The sequence below is a fragment of the Dipodomys ordii genome, unplaced genomic scaffold, assembly GCF_000151885.1.
Source record: "Dipodomys ordii isolate 6190 unplaced genomic scaffold, Dord_2.0 Scaffold12, whole genome shotgun sequence".
In the NCBI taxonomy this organism is placed as follows: Eukaryota; Metazoa; Chordata; class Mammalia; order Rodentia; family Heteromyidae; genus Dipodomys; species Dipodomys ordii.
Genome location: NW_012267228.1, coordinates 26172920 through 26190343, shown reverse-complemented (window position 1 = coordinate 26190343; position 17424 = coordinate 26172920).

The window sequence follows — 17424 nt, the reverse complement described above, 5'->3', positions numbered from 1 at the left end:
AGAGCAAAGCATCTTTAATAATTTCCAACTTGCCAACTATTGAATTAGTAAAGACTTAGATGAGTGTGGACGCCAGTGAAGAAAAGATTGTAGATATGTAGGGAGGAGAAGGGTACTTGTCCTGTGGGAGGTGGCTCAGTAAATGTTTGAGCAATTGTTGGCCCTGAAACAAAACTGTTCTTGCATAAGATGTTCCTTATTAGAATACTCAAAAAACTCACAAAGCCACTCAACCTTTACTGTACAAACATGACGTTAATTCATTCAACAAATATTTACAGAACTTTCACTGTGGTTTCTAGATAAAGTTTGAAAAAGTTCCCATCTCTCATGAGCTAATAATCAATATAGAAATGCTATGAGTCAGAAAATAGAATAATGCATGGGAAAAGAGGGTAAACTCCAGTTGTGTAGAAGAAAGTGTGTGAAGGGTATGTGAGGTTGGGGTATGTGGGTATATTTGACAAGGGACCTGGGCAAACCTTCACAGTGGACAGCTCAGACTCACAGTACTGAAAGCATCTTGAAGAACTGTTTGAAAGACCGTGAGAACAGGACATGAAGCGAACGGGGTAAATGTCAAGGCCCCAAGTAGCACCATTTGAGGCCATGTAGGCTATAGTAAAAAGTTTAGATTTCAGATACAGAAAGCTATTGGAGGATTTTAAAAGAGAACATAACATCATCCTATTTCCATTTCAATAAAATTTTTAGCTTTAGCTGTTTTGACATTTGGTTCTGCAAAGTTATTGATTACAGGGATTGTATATCTCAAGATGGTCAGAGTACCTCTATGCTTCTACCCAGTAGATGCCAGTGGCATTTACTTTCTACAATTGTGTCAACTACAAGTAGCTCTAAGAATTTCCAGACACCCTCTGAGATGTGGAATCACTAGCAGATGAAACTTGTTGATTTTAATAACTAATTCTCTGGCTATTGCAAAGAGAGTTTGTAAAAATATAATAATGGAAGCATAAACAACCAATGAAGAGGCAGTGGTACTCTCCAGGCAGAAGATGGTAACTTCTCACTACTAGGAAACTGAAATGGAAAGATTTGGAATTTGTATTGGAGATAGTCATGGGATTTACTGGTGATTGGCAGTGTGAGGCATGGGAAAAAACAAGAATCCAAGAAAGTTGGTGACCTGAGCAACTTGGTGAATAGCAGTGTCTCCTCTGATGTGGAGATGAGTGGTAGAGGAGCAAGTCTAGGTGCAAGACACAGAACATAAAGCAATCATGCATTCTGATCTGGAAGTGTTTGCTCGAAATATAAATTCAGCATCCAAGAATGTAAAAAAAAAATGCTAGGTGGACTGCTCTGTACAGAAGTCTATACTAAAAGAGGCTAGGGCTGGAAGTATAATTTTCAGAGTCATTGTCTTGTAATGGTATTTAAATCTGCGGTCAAGAGAAGGAGGAGAGGAGAGGGAGTGGGGGTCTGGACAAGAAGGAGGAGGAGGAGATAGAACAGAGGAGGGGAGAAAAAGGAAGAGGAGGGGAGAGGAGGAGACTAGAAGAGAGATAAATTCTTATAAATCAGAATATTAATGTTGAGAGATCCTAAATGTTTCCTCACTAATCATTTTGAGCTACGAGATCCAGGCTGAGGTGAGTTATGTAAGTTACCTACTTGAGGAATAAATTGCTTCATATCCTGAGAATATATAGCATTTCTGGGTATTTTTCTCCTTGAATAATTGAAAGAAGCCCTTCTACTACTATGACAGGGAACTGACCACATTACAGTCACTTCTCACCCTGTGATCTATACTTGTCCTTTGGGATAACTGTCAGTGACTTGAACTCTCACCAGATTGAAAAGACATTCATGTCTTAGCTTGTCATCGAGTATGTGGTAATGGAGGACTAATAGAAAGAAAAGAATAAAACAGAAATCCAAAAAGAAGCTAAAATGACACCTGCCTAGATTAGAGCACACACTTTCCCACCATCATACGTTAAGTCATCAAAAGAAAGTGAAATCTACAGGTATGTTCTGATCGTTAACCAAAGTCATACTTAAATTGGAGTCCTGTGTACCTTCTAATGACCCCTGCAAATTCATGAATAGGGTGAATAGTGAAACAGAAGGGTGAACAGAGTTGGTTGTGGATGAGGTGGGGCCAGTACCAAGAGTCAAGCACTGACACATTCAGTACACTGGGCGGATGTACCTGGAAACAGGGCATCTCAGGACCAGCTGTCTCAGGGCAGGACCTGCCATCAGGTGGGTTGCTAGCACACTAATTGAAGAGGATCTAAAAGCTCAGATGAAGCTGCCCTGGTACTGGCAATGGTGGACCTTCATTGCCTTGACTACATAGGAAAGCTTAAGGGAGAGTTCCAAGATCCTGGGGAGTTTGGGGGAGAGGCATGCCTCTGAAGGCTTTCTTCTTCCAACTGGGAGAAAACTGGGAGAGTAAATATTTCACCCTTACTCTCCTTTCCCTGGCAATCAATCTCCATCCAGAAGCCAGATTAAATGTTACTGTTCTGGAACTGACCAAGAGCAGAGACTAGATCCGGAGGGACAAATGAAAGGTGTCCCCTCTCCTCTCCACACCCTCTGACTTGATGGAGTCTGCACTTCAGAGTAAGCAAGTCCAAATGATTTTTTTTTATAGAAATGTAGTTACACTGAGCAATTCCAACCCTGATTTTGCCCATAAAAGAACTGCAGGACCACAACCAGATCAACTTCGCAGGGATGAACCTCAAATTTATTTTGTATTTCTCCTTTTCTTTTTTTTTGGGGGGGGTCCAGTCGTGGGGCCTGAACTCTGGGCCTGGACGCTGTCCCTCAGCTCTTCAGCTCAAGACTAGTGCTCTACCATTTGAGCCACAGTGCCACTTCCAGCTTTTTTCTTTTTGTTTATGTGGTGCTGAGGAATTGAACCCAGAGCCTCAGGCATGCAAGGCAAGCGCTCTACCACTGAGCCACCTTCCCAGCCCCCCGTATTTCTTCTTTTCTAAGTGTCTTTTCTCTACTTTTTATTTGGTGCCTGATGTTCCACTGATTATCTCCCAGAACGTGAATAGCCTTTGCTAGAAACTTAGCAGACAGAAATAAATCTAAGGGGTAGCCAACAATGAAGAATCATTACTGCATGTTGCTAGCCACCAACACCATGTTCAGGAGATCTTCTGGGTGGAGCATATTGCCTGGAAAATGATCATCCATCAACAAATCCTGCCTCTGAGAAATCATTGGCTTCAAACAAGACAATACATATAAGACTCCTGAATTAAATAGCCATTCCCTTCTCAACAATAACAAAGCATTTCTAACACCATCACCGGAGCTGAATTTTCTCTAGTGCTCATCTATTTCACGTCTGAAAGCAGTGAATACAACAGGCAACATGACAAACATGGATCTCTAGTCTTTGCCAGGTGCCACCCTAGCAAGAAGTTCTGTAATAACTCGACAACTACTGTCTTAGGTAAGGCGATTGGTCTCTTCTTTGATCCCTTGGGTCCTGGGACTGACGTTGGGATTAAGAAGTAGTTTCTTTACCACTTTGATAGAGTCAATGGGGCTTATACATATAGTATGTCCACTTAAATAATGAATACATTTGTTAGAAGCAAATGTGCTTCCTTTGGAGGCTCTACCTTTACCTGTCAGTTAACAAATGACCATCGTGTACTGAGAGAATGGACATTCCCCTCTCCTAAGTTCTCTGTGTATAAACATAGATCCTGTTGGAACACCAAGGCCATGACCAAAATGATGTGCTCTTTGTGGTCAACTACAATCTGCCATGCCATCTTTTCTAAGAGTAAAAGCTGAGCCTGTGAATCCAGACTCCCAGGACTCAAGTTTTCACCTACCACTTACCAACTATGTGGCCTTGAGAGTTAGTGATTCTCCCCAAGGCTCAATTTCCTCAACTGTGAAATAGGGTAATGTTTCATCTACTTCTTCAGCATTAATAAAGAATAAATGAGCTAATCTGAGTATAGCTCTTAAAATCACACTGCCTTATAAATGTTAGCTCAGTGACTATTATTTTATTATGTTTAATGTTGTACTACAGTGCTTCCTAAGAAAACATCTAAGAGAAACTACTGTTTACTCATATAGAGTTGGCCACATAGCCAATATCGCCCATTTCTCTTTCTCTCTTCACCTTAGATATCTTATCATTCTTTTCCCAATCACAATGCAACCTCCCTACCTCCTCTGAAGCTCATTATTGACCTCTCAGGAAAGACTTATGCATAGCCCATAGCAGGGACTCTGTGAGGGTTGATAGGGGATGCATATCCAATAGGACACGATTCCAGTCTGTCTCACAGTATCTTTTATAAGGGTGAAATACATCTGAAACTCTAGGGCTTTAGATACACCCCCTTTCTGTGTCACCTTATAATCCACACCGACTTTGTGGAACTGAAGGTCTTCTGGGTGGGACACTAATACACAATCTGTTCCAGAGCACTAGATGTTTTATATTTAGAAACAACCTTTTACTGACAGAAGTGTAAAAGTGCACTTACCTATAAAGTCCCCCATCACATGACAGCTGGGGAAGCAGGAGGAGCATCCTATTTCTTCATAGTTGGCCGTGGGGGACACTTGAGCTCTTCTCCCAAGTGCTACCTACTTCTAACCATATCCAGATGTCCCCAGAGTTGCTTAGATTCTTCTTTCAATTTGGGTTTCCCATATTCCTGGTGAAAGCAATTCCAAAACCAACAGAGCAGACATGCAAGTGTTGAGTTTCTATTTCTTCTAGAAGGACATGAGAACTATCAAGATGCACCAGTTACTCAAAATCCCATTTCCCAACTCCTCACAGCATCCAGAGTGTGAAACAGGGACTTGCTAGGTCCATGTGGCTCATTGCATGGTAATGAAAAATGCTTTGCTTTGCTTTTTTTCAACCTATTGTGTGTGTGTGTGTGTGTGTGTGTGTGTGTGTGTGTGTGTGTGTGCACGCATGCATATGTATTGATTCTTAAAAGGTATGTGATTAATAACCTGTCTTGGTTTTGCTTTTTCTCTCACTGGCATGTAGAAAAACAATGTGACCTACAAATGTTTGGAACAACAGTATGTTGTATTAATGACAGATTCTGCCCAGACACGTCCCACTTTGTTGAGCTTATCAGCATGAAAAAACAGGTATTCCTACATGTGGATTCATCTTTCTTAGCTATTTTTGTTACACTAAATACCAACCCGTGTTGAAAAGTATTCCGACTGGGCTTGTGTGCTGCACACACACACAGGATAGGGGAGAGAGGAGATGTGTGCACGTAGACACAGGGACAGACATCCCAACATGATAGGAATATTCCTACCCACCAGGGAGGGAATGATGTCAGCTACACATTCCTTTATATAAATTGCTTTGTAGTTTTACTTACAGTATAGTAATAATAGGCTGTCTTTAGAGGATAAAAATTACCAACCACAGTTAATTAAGTCATCCTTTATAGTAAGTAGTTTCATTTAAAATAGGTGATTAATGATAACTGAAAAATCTTTGGGCTGGTTTATATGAAGATTTAGTTCGAATTGTAGAAGAAAGGGAAAGAGAGAAGACATTTGCAAATTGGGTCATGTCCCTCCGATAAGAATATTCAAGCAAGTGTAGGTTTACCCAGGAGAAGAGCATAGTTATAAATGTAAAACCCAAACTTCAGAGCTGGCAGGGACCTTGAGAGACTTCACCCACCATACTCATTTGCCAAAGAAGGGGCACCCAGGCCTAGCAGGCTCAGTGGTTCATTAATAGCCAAGCAATCTCCTGAATCCACTTTTTGATCTGAGACTCTCAGATTTTTATTTCACCGCATTGCTGCCTATCACCATTTTTTCCCTCTTATACAATCTTTTTAATTCAAAAATAGATTTGGTAAGCACATACTAGACATACGCACTGAAGTGTGAGTTAGATGACAAATAGAACATAAGAGCTGATCGCATTAGCCATCAAAATGAGAGGATTATTGTTTCATCTGCAGAAGAGAAACAGCTGCGAAGCATTTGATCTTAACAATGACAATTAAAATGAACCTTAGTTGAAGTTGCAGGAGCCCCACGTTGCCTGGGCTCGGCGTGCACGCACGAGGGCACTTTGCAGATGGCTCGCTGAGACTTAGTTTATGTCTGCACTTCAGGGAACAGATGGGACCCTCAGTGTCCCACAGTAAATGTGGATTTATAGCACCACAGCCAGAAGCTAGAATGGCTCCAACTACCTGAAGGATAGAGGGAATGTTTGGCACCTCTGGCTAAGGGATCATGGGAACAGGAGATTCCCCCCCTCCCTCAGGGGACCATTGGCTTCATCCTGTGCCTTACAATGTATCATTAGTGGGTGCTTGCTATCAACAAAAGATCTGTTTTATTTAGGCTTTAAAGGGATATATAAGCATTACCTAGAAAACTACCAGGTTGAGAGAGAAAGCCACATTCATTTAAACTGTCTCTGCTATCATCATATATTTTAACAGAGCTTTTATTTTCCCTTCAACATTTTTATTTGGTATAGATGATACCCATTTCTTCCCCTGATTTATCTGCCACCACCACCGCAGCCCCCAACACACACACACACAAAATGGAATTAAAAGAGCATGCATGTAAAACAGGAGCTTCAGGAAGACTCAGATAATAGGTAACTTCATCTGTAAAAACTGGTAAGAATGTGTTTCTTGCTTCCTTATAAGGTAACATTTCAGTAACTTCAGTAAAGAAGTTATCAGAGAAGATAGCAGCTTGGGAAGGAAAAGAAAAACCCACATGTAATATTAGACAAAAAGGATCAATGAAATGAACGTTGAAGCTATTAGAGTGGACGGTGAATATCCTCTGTAGGAGAGTGTCTTTCTAATTATTTAAGATCGCTTGTAAAATTGATTTTATGTAAACATGACAACACCCAGCAATAGCCAGTTCCTTGCAGGCAACATCAGTTGTTGGGAATTTATTGACCTGTCCTTCACATGTGTTGCTTTAGTAGCACTTAATGGTCTGTTTAGATAGTCTTGGTGTGTACAAACTCCCCACCAACAGCTCCAAGCACCACATGTTGACAGGTAGCTGCCATAGAGATAAAATAAGGGATCTCATGCCAGAGCATACAGGGGAATGGGAACATTCATTATTTTCTAATCAGATGCTGGGATTTCCTCAGGTGCTAGCACAAGAAGCAAGGGATACAGAAAGCTGCTACAGCCGAGTGCCAGGGGCTCATGCCTATATTCCTTGCTACTTGGGAGGCTGAGATCTGCGGATCGTGACTTGAAGCCAGCCTGGCAAGAAAGTCTGTAAGAGTCTTATCACCAGAAAGCTGGAAGTGGCACTGTGGCTCAAAGTGGTAGAGAACTAGCCTGGAACAAACAAAGCTCAAAAGATCAAGGCCCTGAGTTCAAGCCCCACCACCAATAGTAACAAAAATGCTGCTACACTGAGGCCTATTAATGGATATCTGAGTTTCAACTCTTCCTGGTGATGTGGCCACAGGTAGACGAGATCTGTCTGATCAGTTACCAAACAGGAAAGTAACTTAACACCAGCCAAGTTCCCAAGTCACTTGGGAAAGTATAGGCCCAACCTGGGTAGAAAGTGCTATGCAAATATGGATCAGATAGATGTTCAGTCTCTCTGTTGGCTTTGGGATGGCTTCAAAAGTGGCAGATAAAACACAAAAACTCAGGGCTGGGAAGGTGGCTCAGTGGTAGAGCGCTTGCCTTGCATGCATGAGGCCCTGGGTTCGATTCCTCAGCACCACATATGCAAAAAGGAAAAAGCCGGAAGTGGTGCCGTGGCTCAAGTGATAGAGTGCTAGCCTTGAGCTGAAGAGCTGAGGGACAGCGCCCAGGCCCAGAGTTCAGGCCCCACAACCAAAAAAAAAAAAAAACATAACTCCTATCAAGAGGCTTGGATATGTGTGGAGGTGATAACATATTTCTATTATAACATCATTAAAATTGATTTTCTCATGTCTAATGGCATATCTTTATATACTAAGCTGTTTTTCTTTCTTAGTGGCACATGAAGTGAGTATGTATCTTTCTTGAGCTCAGTGTGTCTTGGATTCCATAACATCAGGCAGTATGGCCTCATAGCTATCTCCCCTCTGGGACAGAGGGAATGAGAAGAAAGACAAGGATCCCCAGAAGAAAAATCAAAAATCCTGAAAGACTGGATAGAGAGCCACTTTCTAATCTATACAGCTGACAAGTGAGCATTGGACCAGATTAGAACTAGTTTTGTTTTGGCTAAGAGTAAGATTTTAACTCAGGACCTTGCTGTCATTCAGCTGGCTTGCTCAACAGGCTCTACCACTTGAGTTACACATCCAGCCCAGCTTTTTGTTGATTATTTGGTGATGGAGTCTCAAGGACTTTTCTGCCTAGGCTAGCTTCAAACCTCTATACCTCAATTCTACAGATCTCAGCCTCCTGAGTGGCTAGGAATATAGGCTTTAGAACTAGTTTTGAAGGACAGATAATAAACTTTTCAAGCATACAATTTTCAAACCCAAGAATTTTCTATTCCAGTGCAAGGTGACACTAGTAAAGAAGGGATGAAAGTGTAGGCTAAAGGGCCCATCCTCCACGCCAGTGCCATCTTTGCCCCCTCAATGGAACAACTGCCCCCTAGCAAGGTCCCAAAGGAGTGATCTCAGAGCAGGACACAGCCCCTCGGATTGATTTTCCCCACTCTGTGCCCCTTGGGTGAACTCAGCCCTTAATCTAAAACAGAATGTTCAGAGTCCCAGGCTCTGTGACTGGCTCTGTGACTGGCCTCCAGGGCCACCCCAGCTCAATTCCAGGGCAGAGCAAACAGCTTTCGTGCAGGTTGAATTTCTTACAGGCCTTGCTTTCAGGAATGTAGTTATGTGGCCATTTCCCTGACCCAGCCCTTGTCACGATGAATCCTTCCTTCCTCTTGAATTATTTCTCCCTCTTTCCTCCAAAAGATTTATCCCACATGCCAACCTTTAGTGAAAATGTCTTTTGCTCAGAAAAAAAAATAAACAAGCAAGCAAGACTTGAGTGGCCAGCATTAAGACAAAACCAAATGGCATTTCCTGTGTTTTAACAGATTGCAGAATTGCCTGATGATAAAGAAGGATGCTGATGTAGCTTACGTGTGTAATTATAATAACCAAAGTTTGAAATCCAATTAATGGCATCTTTTGTCTCCCTTTCCCTACTAATTTTCCTCCTTCTTATTTCCTGTATTCTGACCTCTTGCCTGGCTTTCGTCTTGGATTTTACATTTCTATTTTCTTAGTAAATATTCCAGAGTTTAACTTTTTCTACACTGTATGCTTAGTTTTGAAGGTGGGTTTTTTTTTGTTGTTGTTGTTCTCTTGTTGAATCTTTATTCTATAAAGAATTCTCATGTTTCATCTACCCCCAATCATTCCATCTGGTTATTTTTTTCTTTTCCTTCTTCCTATTGCTTTATTATTTTTTACTTCCTGTTTGTTTATTTCTCTTCCTTCACTTGGGTTTTTGTTTTGCTTTCTGTCAATATTTTCTGTTGTTATTGTAAAGTAATAATTATTAAGTCACAAATACTACCAGAGAACCAATACTCTGCTGGGGTTATTGTATTTTATAAATAAACTTGACCAGGGCTAATATCTAACAGTCTTCAGGCTTTTAGCATCACATTGAGGAGGAGGGTCCCAAAGAATATATCTTTAAAAGAGTTCTGTTACTTGCCAGCGTATGAACTTTGGGAAAGAAGAGCTGGAGAGCAAAGCAGTAGAGTTCAGTAGTTATGACCTCTGCTGACAGCCTGTGTTTGACACACCAATTCTGACATACTCCCAAGCTCTGTGTGTGTGTGTGTGCGTGTGTGTTTACTTTCTTTTCTTTTATTATCTTTAAGTAGTTGTACAAAGGAGTTGCCCTTAACAAAGCAGTTTAGAAATACAATGAATCTTGATTAATGTCACCCCCTTCAACATTCTCACCCACCCTCCCTTCCCTGTGGAATCTTATTAAAGTTACTTCTCTAAGCCACATGAAAATAGAGATCATAAGTAAAGTGGAGTGGCTCAGGCCTGGGATACCATCTGTGCAGAAGCAAAGATAAGGGGATCATTGTTTGAAGCCAATCCAAACAAAAAGTTAGCAAGACAAGCATCTCAACAAGTGAACTGGGCATGAGAATTCATTTCTGTAATCCCAGTTATGTAAGAGGCTATAGACAGGAAGATCCCCAACTAAGGCCAACCCTAGACAAAAGTTAGAGACTAAACTAGGTACCAGTGGCTCACCCTTATAATCCTAGCTACTCAGGAGGCTGAGATCTGAGGATCATAGTTGGAAGCCAGGCTGGACAGAAAAGTCCCCATGAGACTTTTATCTCCAATTAACCATTCAAAATCCAGAAGTAGTGTTGTAGCTCAAGTGCTAGAGTTCTAGCCTTGAGCACAAAGAGGCTCAGGGACAGCACCCAGGCCCTGAGTTCAAGCCTCACAGAAAATGAGAGAGAGAGAGAGAGAGAAACAATATCCACAAATTAACTAAAGCATAAAGAACTAGAGGTATGTGTGTAGCTTAAGTGATAGACCATCTGTAAACCTTGAGTTCAAACCCCAGTACCACAAAGAGAAAAAAAAGAAGAAGAAAAAGAGAAAGGGAGGGAGGATAGAAATAATATAATAATTTTCCTTTATAATTTTTGTAAGGATCAAATGAATGCATGCTGTTAAGAACTTGGAACTAGAACATAGTAGGGGCTATATGTCACAAGAACTATTATTCTCATCAGTTTAAGTTACTTGAAAAGACATTTCATAAACTTTTACATGTCTACCTGGGATCAGCATTGAATACAACACTGGGATCAACACTGTCCCAGAGCAGTGATTCTCAAAGTCCTGCCCTAGAACCAGTCATAATAGTGTCATATAGGAATCTGTTAGAAATACATATTCTTAAGCCCAACCTCCCCGCCCCGCCCCTCACCCCTCCCAGGGCAACTGAATCAGAAACTTGGAATCCAAGGGCTGGCAACTTGAGTTTTCACAAACCTTTGCGTTGTTCCTAAGGATGCTACAGCTTGAAAACAACCACTATGTGGCAGATTATCTCTCTGTTCTAATGGTACCCAGGTAATTCCTGTACTCATCACACACACACTCATCAGTACTGTGGTGAGCTTTTGCATGGTCAATATTGTGCTTCTGGAAGCTACTTGGATAATAAATAAACTATGGGGTACTTCTGGATGCTACTTGGATAATAAATAAACTATGGGGTACTGGTAGTAATGATCCAACTGAATACTAAAATTATTCCTTCCTTTTGCTTGTGGTGGTGTTTCTTTGGGTCTGCAGGAGACTCCAAAATGGAAAAAGTCAGTGAGGACAGAGCGAAACAGAGCCGTCCTTTAGTCTCATGAGATGGAAAAGCATGACTAGAAGGGCCAGGCACAAACTTAAACATTAATGCTTTCCCCTTACCATTCAATCAGGTCACCTAGCAATAAGTATACAGTGCTCTATGATTAATGTTTCTGTGTTGTCCCCTTTGGGACCTACTTAAAACCTTTCAGTATTGCTAATATTTAGGGAAACACACTTGAGGTTTAGTACCTCAATTGGGTGAAATCTTTAAGGAGTGGGACCTAACGAGAGGCTATCATAAAGCTCACAGCTGGCACTCTACTACTTGAGCCATGCCTCCAGTTCCAGCTTTTGGCTGGTTAGTTGGAGATAAGAGTCTTGGATTTGTCTGCCTAGGCTAGCTTTGAACCTTGATTCTCAGGCCTGGGTAGCTAGGATTATAGATGTTAGCCACCTGTGCTGGGCTTCAACTTCTGTCTTTACAAAAGAAAAGGCAGAGATGGCAATGGTCCCACCTGGTTGGTGACAGGGTGTGAGACATGAGGACGGGGACCTGTTCCTCAGCTCTCTTTTTCTTTAGCAGAGTCTCAGCTCTGTCACTGCACCCACGCGCAGGACCAGCTCCCCTTTCTCTAGAATAAAGCTGACATCCCTGCTCACTTGAGAACACTCTTTTCTTTGCGATGGCAGGGGGTGGGCTGATGAGGGATATATTTGGCACCGGGGAGCTGCGGTTGCTTTCACCTGTCTCCGTACGCCAGAAGAGAAGAATTTCAGGAGGTCGAATCTGTTCTCTTATGCTTTGCAAAGTAGAAGACCTTCTAGCCAAATTCAGTTTGGCTAGTGAAGAACTAAACTTTATATGCAATGATGTTTCCTCCTCAGGAAGGCGAAGGAGCCTTCAGAGAAAAACTGAAGAAGAAGGCTGACGTCTGAAGTTTGGGGAGAATATAAGACACTGAGGACCAGAGAAAGACGCCTTGTCCGTCAGGTTCTAGTGTGGGACTGTCCTAAAAGCAGAGGGGGAGGAATTCCATGGATCCTTTATGAAGGAACATTCTGGAAAGCTTTAGAGGGCTGCATGGTGGAGATTAAAGTCAGGAAACCCACCTTTTAAAACCACCTTTGCCCTTCCAGGCAATGGCGATGTCATGGATCCAGGGAGAGGCCTGGCTTTGCAAATTGGGGTTTCCTCAGAAACTATACAGAGTAGTTGCTAAGAGTAAGAATCGGAGACTTGAAGCCATTCTCTGAATCGCCCTTTGAGAGGAGTTGTATCTTCCCCATATGCTGGGGCTAACCCATGCTTTGCTAAGGAGATGATTGCCTACTTCTTCAATGTTCATCTCCCTCAAGATTGTGGAACATGCAGAGTCTGGTGCATCACCTTCTTAGTGCAACTCCTTCTTAGTGTACAAGATGTGCTGGGTGCCCAGAATAAAATGATTCTCATTTGCTTTCCTAGCAGCTGTCAAAGCTTGAGATCTCACTCTGTGGGCGTAAGCAATTCTCCCCCCATAAATGTGGACTCATCTCAAGTGTGTTATCTGCCAGCAGCTGTGAACAGAGGTGTAACATTTGTTCTTCCTTTCTCCTGGGAGCAACAATTACAGCCCTGTCCTTCTCGAGGACAAATGCATGGGTACCAGTGTCCTCCCCCTGTCCCAGTCACCTGCTCAGGGGAGCTTAGGCTTGTCCTTAATCCTTGGATAAAGAAATACCTGGATGATGCCAACAGAAGCCTAAAGGCATAACATTTAGAGCCAAGAGGAGAGGATTGTTCTGTTTCCTGGGATTCAGAAGACACGGGTTTAGGGAGCACATGAGATCCAGCTCTTTTTTCAGATGATGCATTCAAAATGAAGGGCTTAGATGAACGGAACTGAGTCCCCCCAGTTTGGCCCCATTCCTTCAGCACCTGTTTGCTCAGGAGAGCTGAGGTGAGGCCATGAAACAAGATAGAAATGAATTGAATTCGGGATTGCATGGGCAGTCCTTTCTTGGGGTTCTGATACTGCGTTCTCTCCTTTATTGTGTCTTCCATCACTCATTTCTCTAGAGCTGGCAGGACCAAGATGTGGTCCCCTTCTAGCCGGTCTTTGGGACATAAGGCTAATTTGAAAGGCCTGGTCCACTGGTCCTGCATTGCGGTAACTGGCTCATCCCCCATCATCTTCCCTTTCTTTACATCTTTCTGAGCTCTTTCAGCAGTGTCTTTGCTCCAGTCCAGAGGATAGTCACATTCCCACTGACAAAACACCTTTGGAGTTTGGTGTCAAAATAATCCCTTAGCAAAAGTGCTTTATCTTTAGGTAAGAGAAAAATTGAGGGCTGAATGTTTAACCTGGACTGATAGACTCTGCTGAAACTTAGTGGATAAAATGAAAACTTTCTTTAAGGCATAAATCAATGGCGACACTCCCTTCCCCTCATATTGATTTTTGAATTCGGTTAATGATTCCAGCATGGAGAATGTAAGGCTGAGAAGAAGTTAAAGAAATGGAAAGGCCACATTAGCCTCTAAATTCTACCTATATGTTGCTTTTATGACAGTGAAATACTCTAATTAACCCAGACTATTTTCCAAAGATTTCATCTTTTTGCTGATGCTCAATAGTATTGCAGAAAAGAGGTTTCCTAATTATTACATACAGCATTGCATAAATTTCTTCCTAATTAAAAAGACTCTAAATTCCAAATAATCAATTTACAAAGACATATGGTTTTGAAAAAATTAGGCACTTAATTTCTAAAGATTTATTAGTAATTTGTGCTGTGACAAATTAATTATGGTTATAATACCATTGCAGCCATAGTAGAGATTGATGTAATGATATGATTGCAAATTCATTTTGATACGTCGTCTTTAATATTGGAGCATTACAATATATTTAGCTATCCAGCCCATTCTTCATTGTGCTTGGAAAGCATTAGTTTAATGAAAGTTTAAAGGGATTGATAAGTGCACCTTCAGAATTTATTTGGAAAACTATTTTCCACATGAAACAAACAAATTAGGGTTTTTTTGCCACAGCAAAATGAAATTCACAGTCAGTAATAAATTAAAGAGCAATGACTTTAAATTAAATGGCGTTTGATACAAATTTCCCATTTGTTATTGTGACATTTCACAGAAAATCAGGAATGAGAGAGCATTTGAACGACACAGGGGAAGTTGGTGGGCAAAACTGAATAGAACCCCACCTGAGCAACATAGGCCACAAAAATATTCACAGAGACCTAGGATTCATGGGAAAGGCTCAAGGTTTGGTTTTTGTTTGACTTGTCAGTGGATTTTTAGGCATTAAAATATAAAGAGAGAAACAGGGTAACAGTAGCTTATTCCTGTAATCCTAACTACTCAGAAGGCTGAGTTATGAGGATTATGGTTTGAAGACAGCCTGAGCAGGAAAACCTATGGGATTTTTATCTCCAGTTAGCCATCAAAAAGCCAGAAATAGAGTTGTGGCTCCAGTGGTAGAATGCTATCTTTCTGTGAGAAAAAAAAATGCTAAGGGAAAGCATCCCAGCCCTGAGTTCAAGTGCAGTACTAGCGCGTATGTACACACACACATACACACACACACACACACACACACAAAATACTGAAATGTAGCTCAATGTTGCTCAATGATAAGGTACTTTAGTAGCATGTATAAAGACCTAGGTCCATCCTCAACACTGAATAGTGGTGTATATATGTGTATATGTATGTGTGTGTGTATATATATATATATATATATTGATTAGAATATTACCAGATTGGAGTTGACACTGAAGGAGGAGATTTCATTTTTACTTAGTACTAGAAAATGCCACTGTTGTATTTGAGTGAACTGTTTCTGAATTATACAGAGCACGGGAGCCTATTGCTGGTTTCAAGAAAAGGAGAAAAGAAGGAGGTAAAAGTAGCTTCTCAGGGTGTTTGGAATCAGACTGCAGCAATCCTCATCTAGGCTGGCTGAAGGACAGATTTCCACATGCAGACATTCTAAAAGGGGCTCCGAGAGAGACGGTACCAACTCTTAACCTAGATCTATTCCCTCATGGGATTCCAAGGACCATAGCTGAATGATCCCTGCCTTCCGGGCCTTAGATGATGCTGCATTTGGAGTTTGGTGCTTCTGCTTCCTGAGTTCTCAAGTACTTTGGTCCTGTGGCTTTAATGCAACTCTTTTGTCTCTAGTTTTTTTTTTCCCTTTGTTTTCCCACAGCACAGCCATTTGACAGAGAGCTGTCAATAGCCACTTGTGTGACTTTGAGAAAGTCACTACACCAACAAAGAGTACCAGGAATTAAAGCAGCTCCTGATGTTACAGTGTGAATAAAAAGCAGACTCACATGCTGGCCAGCTCTGTGAGGCCGGGCAGTCTACTTAGAGGACAGGACCTTTGGTGTCAGGAATGTGGGAGGCCTTGGTATATTTTTGTTGGTCATTCATTTCACAAATATTTACTAAGTACCCACTCCGTTTCCAGTGCATTTGCCATGGATCCAAAAATAAAGAGAACGTGTGGATATCTATGGATAGTTCCAAATTTGTCTTCCCACAGAAGAAGGAATGGTGTGCATAAAAGTAATCATAAAAATTCCTTATGTAAGGCCTGAAAGAAAATAATATTTGAGACTGGAATGGAGAGAGAAGAATATCCATGCAGGTGGTCCAGCAAGATTATAGGTTCAATGTAGCTGTTAAGGAGCCATGAGAAGTTTAGGTGGTTTGTGGTTAAAAGAAAAAAAAAAGTAAATAAAGCAAGACCGGTGAAAGATTGGTATGACCGCTCAGATAAGGGCTGGTGTTGTTCGTTGAGTTTCACAATCGTACAGTCACTACCACACATGCATACGCTGCCACTTAATCCTCAATTGAATAGTAGTAGGAGGTACTGGATGTGGTCAGGTCATAGAGGCAGAGCCCCCCTGAGTGAAATTATGCCTTTATGAAAGAAACCGCTAGAGTTTGATTTCCCCTTCTATCATGTGAAGACACAGATGACAATGGACATGAAGAAGAGGCCCTGACCATACTAGATCCTCCGGGCTGTGTTCTTGAACTTCTTAACCTCCAGAACTATGAGAAAGAGATGTTGTTTGTTAATTACCTAGGCCAGGGAATTTTGTTCTCGCAACTGAAATTGGTAAAAGGTAACCTATGTGGTATAAAATGGGCAAAGGCATCATGAGCATTATAGGACATTTATTTTTCCTCTTCAAAAATAGAGTGCAGGCTTTAAAATATGTAGTGGACATCTATTCCCAACAAAATATCCATATGCATGACCTCTCATACTCATTAAGTTTGAGCTTCTCACTAGTAAAAGTCATCGCCAAATAAGTATCTAACTTTTAAAAATACTCTTTGATCAGGGTCCCGATGGCTCGTGCCTGCAATCATAGATACTCAGTAGGCTAAGCTCCGAGGATCACAGTTTGAAGCCAGCCTTGACCCTTTTATCTCCAATTAAGCACAAAAATGCTAGAAGTAAAGCTCTGGTTCAAATGGTAAAGTGTTAACCTTGAGCAAAAAAGCTCATGGACAGTGCCCAGACCCTGAATTCAAGCCTGAGAATTGGCACATATCTATACACAAAATTTACTCTTTGAGGGTAGCTCTTCATGTGCAACCTAGTTCCCTCAGTCAACAAAACATTTGTTCAGCTTTGAACTCGTACTGAGCTTCCTGCTAACCCTTCTGTAACTGACTTGTAGTAGTTTTCAGTAATGGAGGAATCATTTTGATAATAGCCTTCTATTAGTTCAGCTCTGTGTATTTATAAACCCAAAACTGAGCTTCTTTAAAATGTATTGAGGGTCCATTTTATCCTAAGCATGCATATATTTCATTTATTTGTCAGATTCCATGTTGTAATGCTTGCTTGCTTGCTTCTGTTAACTGAGCTTGAATTCAGGGCCTCATTCTTTCATTAAGCTCATAGCTGATGCTCTACCACTTGAGCCACAGCTCTACTTCTGACTTTTTGGTGGTTAATTGGAAATAAGCATCTCATAGACTTTCCCATCCAGGCTGGTTTCAAACCATGATCCTCTTGAGTAGTTATGATTACAGGTCTGAGCCACCAGCACCC